Raw genomic sequence first — 10,904 nt, forward strand, 5'->3', positions numbered from 1 at the left:
GCTCAATAAAGTGGTGGCCCCATGATCGGAAGGTCAAGGGTTCGAATCCACTGAACGGCTACTCTGAGGTACACCTGAGCAAAATACTGTCCCTACACACTGCTCCCCCGGCGCCCAGTGGTTGCCCACTGCTTCACTGAGTGAATGGGTTAAATGCAGAGAGGAATTTCCCCCTGGGGATAAAGTATACATTGTTATTATTAATAGAAGTGCTTTTTGCAGTTGCAAGTGAGATGCAACAAGAAGTGGTCTTTGCACAAACAGGTCGTTCCTGGGATGAAGGCGGGTAGTGTGACTCATAAAATCAGCCAGAATACGGTGACATCATAACTAATGAGGAATGATTTCATGTATGAGACTTCCTGAAAGTTGCTGAATCCCTACACAAAAATGTAACGTGTTAAAAATGGATGGAAACATTAGGAAATGCATCGGTTCCGTGTGGCGGGAGCTGTGTGTCAACATATCGATGGAGTATTTGTGGTATACCATTAGTATCTGCTCTATTTCAAACCTTAAATGCTTGTTTACTAGAGGGAAATGGGTTTGTCTTGATTTCATGTATAGCAAAGGTAATTATACATGCAGTATGTGCGAGTAAACTGTTGATAGTACAGTTTGCAGGATTTTGCAATGCTTGCATAAAAAAGCAAAGGAGAATATTGTGCTTCACCAGGATGAAGAGCTGAATTGAGATGTGCACAAAGGGATAAAAGGAAGGAGGATTAAGATGTAGCCAGAAAGACTGAGACATTGTAATGTGTCAAAATCCTGCAACAGTGGAAAAGTGTTTGTACAGGCTAGACCAAAAGATGGGAGCGAATTCTCAGTTCGACAGCTTTTGGTCACTTTTTTCTCTTCCCTAGGGCGGTTCCTGTGGTCACTCCTCTCATTTTGGAGGGCCCCATTGCGTTATTGGATGAGGCCTCAAGGTCACAACAAACAAGGCCCGCATACAACCACATAATAAGCATTTTCTCCACAACATGGCCGACTGATCACAGAGACCAGAACTTGGCCTTGGATGAAAACACCCTCTTTGGCCCTTCAGATAAACACGGTGTCTGGAAGAAAGCAATGTTTTTCATCTCTAATTCTGGCGTTATTTATGGGCGTCTTGGCTGAGGGCTAGTGTGGTTTTGTTCCATGAGTCTGTGGATTGTTTCTGCACAGGACAGCACCAAAGAGGAGAATTAAGTACTACAAAAGTGTATTAATAAATAAAAATCCAAGAAATGTCAGCTGAGAACAGTCTGAGGGATTTGGTGAATAAAGAAAGCAAATGTTTCATTTGTCTGATTCTGTTCTTATTTTTAGTTAAGGTTGAGAGATACAGACCATTATCAGGGTTTTGCCTGGCTCAGAGTGGGCATTCAGTGGGTGACTGTGCAGCCCACAGTGAGTCTGTATTGTTTGACGGAAATCTGTCCGTTTCTCTGTGGCTATAAAACACAACGAGCTGAGGTCCATCCAGATTTTAAAAGCTATCAGTGCCAGTATTACACTTGAGTTAATAATATCAAATAAAAAGATCTATTTCAAAAATGGCAAGCTTAAGAGTGAAGTGAAACATTTTGAGGTGGAGGAGATATTGAAATAAACATGTGATCACTGCGACCAAGAGTAGTTTTAACATTTGTATATTAGATTACATTTTTTAACATGTGGTTCAGGATACGTTGGTAAAGGATTGCATTTGATTTATTCTATTTGACCTGTACTGAGCGTTATTCAGGCTTCCTTGGGCTCCTGTGTTTTGGGTTCAGATCATATTGGTCATCGAAGCTAGCTAACGTTAACGCATTTTTTAAAATTAAAATTACTCTTTTACTTTTTTAAAAAAATATTGTGAAGCATTTTAAATGTCATTTGTGTATTGGCCACCTAACGTGGTGACTTTAAGAACATAGTGTATACTGGTATTTAGATTTAATTTCAGTGTGGATTGAGATGGAAAAAGTCGGCAGTGGAAAAAAAACTTGCTATGAATGTAATGAAAAACCTTTTTTACAGTTTGCAATTTTCTTTGCCAGTCTGCATTTCTATATATGTTTATCTAGGACACAATTTCAGAAAGCCTGTTTTGCGAGAAATAGGTTTGGCTCTTGCAACAGCATTGCAACATTTTGCAGCTGTGGTAACTCCAAAGTAGATTTAGCTTATATATTATGGTATGGAAAACTATTTATTGAAATATTATACAGAATAAATCTTTTTATTTAATGTGTGCAGTTGTATTAATGCTATAAATTAGGTTTTTTTAATATTTAAAACAATAGTTGCCATGTCTGATGTGATGTTAGAGATGTACCTGCACCTTTGCTTACACACTCACATGTCCTTCCTCCAAATTTTAAATCATTTAAATTGAATAGGCTTTCTTCAATGAATTGTAATTTTTAAAATAAGTGGTTATTCTTGTTTTATGTGCTTCACTTTCTGCCATGTTGAAGTTGTAAAAGGTTTTGGACTCTTTACAGTATATAAAAAAAGTCAAATAGTTTAAGTCACTTTTTCTGTCTCCTGACAGGATGGTAAACAGACTGATTCTTATATAGAGCTTTTCTACTCTCCTGGAGTTCTCAAAGGGCTCTATACAACATGCCACATTCACCAGCACTGTTTTCGATGTTTTTAATTACTATTTATACTCTGATGGATGTATCAGAGAGCAATTTGGGGTTAGTTTCTTGCTTAAGGATATTTGGTATGCCTACGGGGTGTCAGGGATTGAACCACCAACCTGCCAATCAGTAGATGACCTGCTCTACCTCCTGAGCTACACCCACCCCAGTGCACCGCTAAAGCTGACAGCTTAAACAGCAACAACAGAAGAAAGCTGCACTGACTGCCAGGCATTGCACTGGTAAAGCATAGATTAGATACTACTGTAATAAGTGAAAAAACAACACCAGGTAATAGTACAGCCGTTATGATTTCTATGTGGAAATCATTGAGAAGAATGAATGAAATGTGATCCAGTGCAAACTCCAGCAGGTAAAGTAAAAAAGACAAAGAAAGCCACAACTATGCACTGTCATTAAGAAGTATATGTAAAAATAATTTCTCTTTGAATACCCATACTAACGAGCCAAATCCTGCTTTTGGATTTCCTCTGTTATGCAAAGTGCAGATAAAGCAGTGTGTTGCAACTTCAGAAGCTGATGGCTAAACTGTTTTAAACTGACTGCAAATGAATGCAGTGTAACTTACTCAAAGGCAAGAAAAGTGCCACTTAAGATACATTTGATGAAACAAAACTGCACAAGAAAACAGCTCTCCTTTGTAGTATTTTTCAGATGGAAAAGTACACTTTTATAAAAATTCATCTAAATAAATATGAATGATGCTTTCAAGTTTCATTGTTTTTACTGAAAACAGAGCTGTTGGAATACAGATAACCTTGATTGTATAAATTTAAGGGGAAACTTTCTCTGTAATGGCAACTTGGTGATATTTTTTAATTGTAACAGATTTAAGAACTATTTAAGACAAACTTGTCAGTAGAGATTAAACAAGTGTGTGGCACCAATTTTTTTCTTTGTGTTATTCATATACAGCTGCTGTTTAGAAGCCATTATCTATTATTTTTCAGTTGGTGACTGGAGACAATTACAGAGGTTTCATAACGAGTGGATATCTAGGGCAAGACTTGCTGTTCAGTCAGGCACATTTTCAAAAACTAAAAGTTATGGTCAGTGGTTTCAACATTGCATTTCACTAATTTCTCTCTTCACGCCTGTTTACCTGTATGCTACCAAAGCCTGTTCGAAGGTGATTTATCACCAGAAAAAAAACCCAAACCCTTTGGGATGTTACAGTTTTAGAGAATTTGTTTAAAATACCTCGTTTCGCACTGCAGAGCATTTTGGTCTGATACTGGACTAAACTGAAGTTTCTTTTTTCTAGTCTCTGCTTTCCTTTTCTGATGTTATGATGACAGCCTTCTGCAGGTCATTTATAGCTGCAAATGATGAAGGGAAGATAATGTGCTACAATGGAAACGAGTAAATCCTAGATCTGTGCACTGAAGACCATAATCAAAGACTGCTGGTTCTCACTTCCACTAGTCTGACAGGTAGCCAACGGCAATAGTTTGGTGTGTGTGTGGTAATTGCTCAGTCCCAGAGATTACACGTAGTTATTCAGCCTAAGTTGAACCACTTTACTCTAACATAGTGTGCCAGTTGGCTTGATGTTGTGCCTCAATCCAGTGAGAATGGTACCTCAGAAGACATTAGAACATCTGGCTTTATTTTAGTGCTCACGCATTTCACAAGAAGTAAGAGGGTTGAAGCTTGAAAAGAAACCGCTGCTACATAATGCTGACAGCACAGGTAGGGTGGAATTTTAAATGTCATTTCCCTGGTTTCTTGCTTATCAGACTCTTTCTTAAAGGTGGACACTTCTAGAATCAGAATCAGAATCAGAAAGGGGTTTATTGCCAAATGTTGAGCAGGTTTACAACATTAGGAAATTGCTGCGGTGCTTCAGTGCAAACATAGTGTCATAAATAGCACTTAAATAGACATGAAAAAATAAAAGTAGGGATAAGAATTAAAAGTGCTACGTAGAAAGATATGTGCATGAGCTATTCATGAGATATATACATGAGAATAAGAATTAAGAGTGCTACGTAGAAAGATAGAAGTATATTTTTGAAATGAGGGAAAACTGGTAACAAATCTTTGTGATAAAGTAGGAGACAGTGGAGACGGGAAAATGTATGAAATCAGAAATGGGGAAATGGGAAGTTTGAACTCAGCTTTATCTTTATTATCAAATTGTTTCCGCAACAGATGTGCTTTGTGGCATCCAAATGATGCTGATAACAGGCAGCTGCCATATGGGAAACAGATCCTCTGTCAGTTTTCTTTGTGCTGTTCCCAGGTCAGTAACTTCTATGCAGATACCAGACCGCAGGGCTTCACAGACTATAAAACGAGAAACACAGGAGGAAGAGCATATTTTTGGAGCTTTCCAACAGTGACTTCTGAGGTCCTGTGGATCCACCCTGCTGCGAGGATCATTCTGGGAATGGTTTCAATTTTTTGAAGCCTTGTTTGATGGGATTTAATGGATTACCTTTCCTATAAAGGTGGAACACTGATTGTTAGCCACATCAGAGGGAGCACAGCGGGGAATGAGTTTAACAGAATTGAGACTGTCCTCTTTAATTTAACAGATGTACACCTTTCACGCCACTGAAAGAGGGCCAGTTCTAATGAATCAAAACGCATTAAGCCTGCACTGTGACACAACTCTTACACAATAACACTAAATATTGTCAGGCTTCTCTTGCTTCCCTTAAAGAAACAGTTAAGTTCTTCGTGACCTATTTCAACTGCTTTCTCAGCAGCCTTCGGTACACTCTGCAACATCTGAAAAACACAATGCTTGGGAGTGTTACAAACCCAACCACATGTGGTGACAATAACAAAATAATCTCTGCTCAACAACCACAGCACTGCATTATTCATCAGTTTCAGAGCTAAATGTGAGCTGAATTGTCAAATTCACCACAATCCAAACTTGACAGCCTTTCATTAAACACAACAGTTCATTTATCCAGTCTGTTTAAGAAACATACAAAGTAGTCTTTCCAGAAAAATTTGCCTTTCCAATTTCCAGTGGCAAATATCTGTTACGGTGTAGGCGCCTTTGACAGTAATGTAAAGATAATGGCTCTGAGGAAATGTAAAATCTGCCTCACAGATAACGAGGATGTGCACAAATGAGTTTAATTTGCTGTATCATTACTGCGGTGTGTTGTTGGGTTATATTAGACATCTAAAGAGTACGTGTTCCTGTTTGCCAGAAGAAACAAAAGTGAGCCAATAGGCCGTGAAATGACCACCGTTAGAGGCAGAGCTCGTACTTCTACAATGAGATAGACTCCAGGGTGTCCTTATGCTTACATAGAGCTGATGTTCACTGAAAGAACACACGTTACGTCTTCACAAAAGGGTGTGTAGCCTATAGCAGGATATTGAACCCCTTGTTGGTTTGTGAAAGTGTTAGCCAGGTGCCCAGGAGGTACATGTTATTACCTGAAGGAACGAGGTCAAAAACCAGCAGCATCTTGCACACAAGTTCTCAGAAATGTTACCAGGTTGCTGATTATCATTGATTTACTGACCCTTTTCTCAAATCTAACAGTCGGGCTCAAGAGAGACCGCACTGTCACTTTTAATCTGGCACTTTTACTCTGCAGCACTGAAGGTAAATCAGTCCTCCTAGCAGAGAGCACACAGGGTTTTGTTTCCCCTCCACGAACCATCGTGTGGCTTCACTCACCAGCTTCTGCATCGTTGAAAATTGTTTTCGGTCGATAGTAGAAAAGTGACTGCGGTGATTTTTATTTATTAAATTTTTGAGGTAAGGTTACACACTTGACACTGTCTCTTTAGTTCTTTGTCATGCATATCCTGAGGTTAGCTGAGGTGCTGGTGAAGCATATGGGTGGGAGACAGACGGTGTTGACAGTGACCCACTTTCCAGCATGCTCTCCTGTTGTCAGTAACAGACCTGCAGTCAGTTGGAAGAGTGAATAAAGCTTACCTGTTGCCAGAGAGACTGGTGACTGACACATGCCAGGCTAGTACAGATGGTTTTGGTGCATTTTAGAGAAACGTTTGTGTAACTTTTTCTGTACAAATGTATTTTTTCTCAGTTATCAGCACCTATTGGGTCAGGGCTAGCTCAGTAGGTAGAGTTGTTGCCCTGTGATTGGAAGGTCGGGGGTTTGAATCCATAGAACGGCTACCCTGAGGTACCCCTGATCAAGCTACCGTCCCTACACACTGCTCCCCGGACGCTGCATTGGTGGCTGCCCGCTGCTTCACTGGGTGAATGGGTTAAATGCAGAGGGCTAATCTCCCTATGGGGACATGCACATTACATTATTCAGTGATCTGGAGGTAAAAACAAACACCTACAGTTTGTGCCAAAGCCTGGTTTAAATCTGATATGACTTTTTTTCTTAGACCTTGTACAATATAAAAGACAGAGCATGAGGTTAATTTTCCCATCATCTCATGATACAGTAGGGCACAGTCATGTACAGTTTATAGAAGTCATGGAGAACCAAGAGCTCCTTTTCCACTACCTTTTAGAGGAACAACATCAGCAAGGTAAATTTGTAAAATGCTGCACAGAGCACCCTTTTTCTTGAAGGTGGTTCTTTGGGTTAGGAAAGGCAGAACTGCTGTTTAACATCACGCAACAATTGCGTTTCACTGTATTCATTTAGAGCATGTTTGGTAACTGCTGGAGATACAATGCTTACTTGTAATACAGACAACCTTTTCTTTTTCAAATCGCTTTAACTTGGAGTCTGGTTATCCTTTGATCTGCAAAGGTATATTTGACTTCTTTCTTTGATCACGACTTGGTTTATAACGCATGCTTTTTGACTTTTTCGGTAGTTTATTTTTTCACTTCAGCTAAACAGACACTGATGTATTGATGCAGACAACATATCATAACACTATCACGAGTTAGAGTTCAACTGTAATGATTTCCTGAAGAGCTTCCACACACTGATGCGTGCTTAGATGTCAGTAGTTGGTCACAGCTGCAGTGATCGTTTTTCCCCTCTGCAGTCCCCTGCTAAAAGTCCAGATGAGAAGCCAAGATTTGGAGTGGCAGGGCACCTCATTAGCCTTCTCCTCCAGGTGTCCGACGTGTCACCTGTGCTTTGGCAGAGAGACACAGAGAGCCACTTGACTTCTCTGCAAGGACAAACACAAAGAGAAAAAGAGAAAAGAAAGGGAAGTGAAGGAAAAAACAAAAGAAAAAATACAAAAAATACACACTAGATAAGTAAACAAACCTTGAAAAGCAGCAGCTGTACTTCCCGCTGAGTTGCAAAATTCGATCTGATTTGCTCAGTTTTTAATTTTTCAAGTTTAGTAAATACATGTCGAGGATGAAAATAGTTATTTGCCTGAGAAAAGAGAACAGAAAAGCTGATTGTGTAACCTTTTCCTTCTAAGTCTGTCGAATTAGAATTAAACCACCTTCTCTAAACAAAAACTGTCATCTGAGAACTAAAGAATGTGTGTCCATGCGATGGACACACGGACCTGCCTTGTTCTTTTGCCAAAACCTATTGTGATTTTCTGGTGTTCATACTGTAGCCGTTAGGAACAAACAATTTCTGAATCCAGACACATTGTTTGCTTTTGTTGATCATGAGTAGCAGCTGCTATTCCAATATCTGTCTCTACACGAATCGTGTTTATGGGGATAATTTCCTGTCTTTGTTTTGGGTACATTTCTCGCTGGTAACACTTTACTCTAGAGTTCAGTGAAGGAGCACAGCAGTTGATCAGGAGTATAGAATATTTCCACATCCAATCTTGAGCTTTCAAGGGGCCTAGGACATTTTCAAAATGTTTGATGTGATTTGAATGAATAAACAATAAGAAACACACAAAGAGGATTTACAGACATTGTGACAACAACTAGATGGAAAGAAAGATGGTTTAAAAACTCCCACATGAAATCCTCATGAAAGTTGACAGATAAGGCTGGCAAGACACAGCTGAAAAGAATCACAACAATAAGGCAAGAAAGTAAAAGTAAATAAAAAGCACATGAGAAAATAAAAATAAAACAGGAAACCACATCAAACCCAGCAACAGGGACTAGACAACAAGGAAACACTAAGTAGACTAGACCAGATCACGAGTGAACTAGAAGCAGAACAACAATACTAACAGAACCCAGACTGCAAGAAATCATAGAAGTGCTTTGATTTAAAGTGGTTCTAAAATTAAAAAGAAGAGGAATCCTGGTCTTGCATTTTTAATTCTCTGTCAGTTCTTAACTGCATCTTTATACATGTAGACTTTTTTTTTTCACTTTCTTTCTTGTCTCCTCATAATCCTTGGACAGTTTCATTCAGCCTCTGATTAATTTAATTGATTTGAGGCTTTTGCATCCTTCCTTAATCATGAAACCTTAATCAGAACTAAGATCTAAATGTAAGGTTAGTGTCCCATATAGACCAGAAGGTTCCAGAAAGCCAAGTAGACAAACTGGCCAACCACAGCAGAAATCTTTGTCTGGTATCTGGTGAAAATTTCACACCCTAGAGGAGGCAGCCTGACAGCAGTGAAAATTGCAGTGGCACACCTTTGCAATTTCACACAGATCCCTCGACTGTAGAGATGTTAATCCTCTCTCTGTGTAATCCAAGGCTGTACTCCTCACTCTTCTAGTGGAGAGACACACTCACACCCAAACACACACACGTACCAATGTCTCTGTTTCAGCTCGTTCGGTCACTCTCATAACCTGTTGAAAATTACTGACTGTCTCCTCTGTGCTTGTTCTTACTTTACACATTCAACCTTCCATGTCCTTTGCATTTCTCCATACTTAAACTCGGTGATGAGATTTGGTGTCACAGGCTGGGTCTCTGACCCAGCGCTCTGAGTTCATGTTTGTATTTGTCTCATTTTGTTATGTGATTTAGTTTGTGTTATTTCCTATCTGCCTTTAGTTTAGGCAGTTATTGTTCCTGGGTTTTCTATGTTTTGGGGTTTTGTATTTATTCATCACATATTAGGTCTGTTAAGTTGTGTTGTCATGTTTTAGTTTTAGTATTTCCTGTTTTATTCTGACAATGTCATGTGTTCTTTGTTTATTGTATTTAGCTTTCCTCTCCTGGTCCTGTCATTAGGTTTATGTCTGTCAGCTGTTTCCCCCATGTGTCGCCACTTCCCCTGATCACCTCATGTCTGTATTTAAGCCTTTTGTTTTCTTCATGCCATTGTCAGGTCGTCTGCTCATCCATGTCTCATCTCCAGGTACCCATGTCAGTTCACTATGGTTAAGGTTTTTCATGTTTTGTTATTAGTTCACCCAGTTTAGGTTATTGTTTAGTTTTCACCGATGCCCTATTATTTTGTACCCTCGTTGCTAACCTCAATAAACGGCTTGTTTTGTTAATCCACACCACGTTTTGGTCTGCGTTTGAGTCCTCCTCTGCAACACATACGGTCTGCCCCAGTCAGACCGTGACATTTGGAGCTTAATTACATTTAAAAAGGCCACCAAGGTTCACAGGGACTGTGTGTTCAGACTATTAATACAAGTCGGTCATGCTCAAGTTCATTGAATGTTCCACCTGACTTTCATGTCAGTAATGTGAGTGCGTAGACTTTCATAGTGACCACTTAATATATTCCAGGTTATAAGCTCTCGTCTGTGTTCATAAATTAAGTCCTGGGGTTGTCTGTCCCATGCACCAGATACATTTCCAGGCAGCCCGTCTATCCTAATGTTTGCACATGGCATTTGTGTACAGGCGGGCTTGTTGAAACAAACAATTGCATTACAGAAACTCTTGGCAAGTATTTTTAACATTTTTTTATTTCATGGACCCTGACCCCATCCAGCTACTCACACTGCGCCAGCTGATGAATTTTTTAGAAAATATGAATTGGAAAAAAACTTGTCCTTAAAGCTTGTCAGAGGGGAAACTTTGATTTTGGGGGGTGTACTAAACCTAAACCTAAGTGGTGGGAAGTAAAACTTTATTATCACTCATTTATGGTTTTATCTCAAACTTTTCTGAGGCTTTGTCAGAACAAATGCTTCACCAAGAATTACCATCGATCTTTCTCTGCGGGTTTGTTCTGCTGTAATAACTGGGGATGTAGTCTTTTCCCTTTTCCCTTGCTTTTTCTTTGCACTATATGAATTCTTTATCATTGTAGAAGAAAAATACTGAAAATTTCAGTTGTTTCAAGGAGTTAGGAAATTTCAGACACCCGTAGATTACCAACCCTGTGATTCATCGTTAACTGTATCCCATCCTAAAGGTACGTTTTTATTGCATTAGGCAAGTATGACAAGTGTTGATTTGGATTTGATTCTCTTTGCAAGAATAA

The sequence above is a fragment of the Mchenga conophoros genome, linkage group LG17 (assembly GCF_057382185.1).
Source record: "Mchenga conophoros isolate Kocher_MC1m ecotype Shallow Benthic linkage group LG17, M_conophoros_male_GT1.1, whole genome shotgun sequence".
NCBI classification, from domain to species: Eukaryota; Metazoa; Chordata; class Actinopteri; order Cichliformes; family Cichlidae; genus Mchenga; species Mchenga conophoros.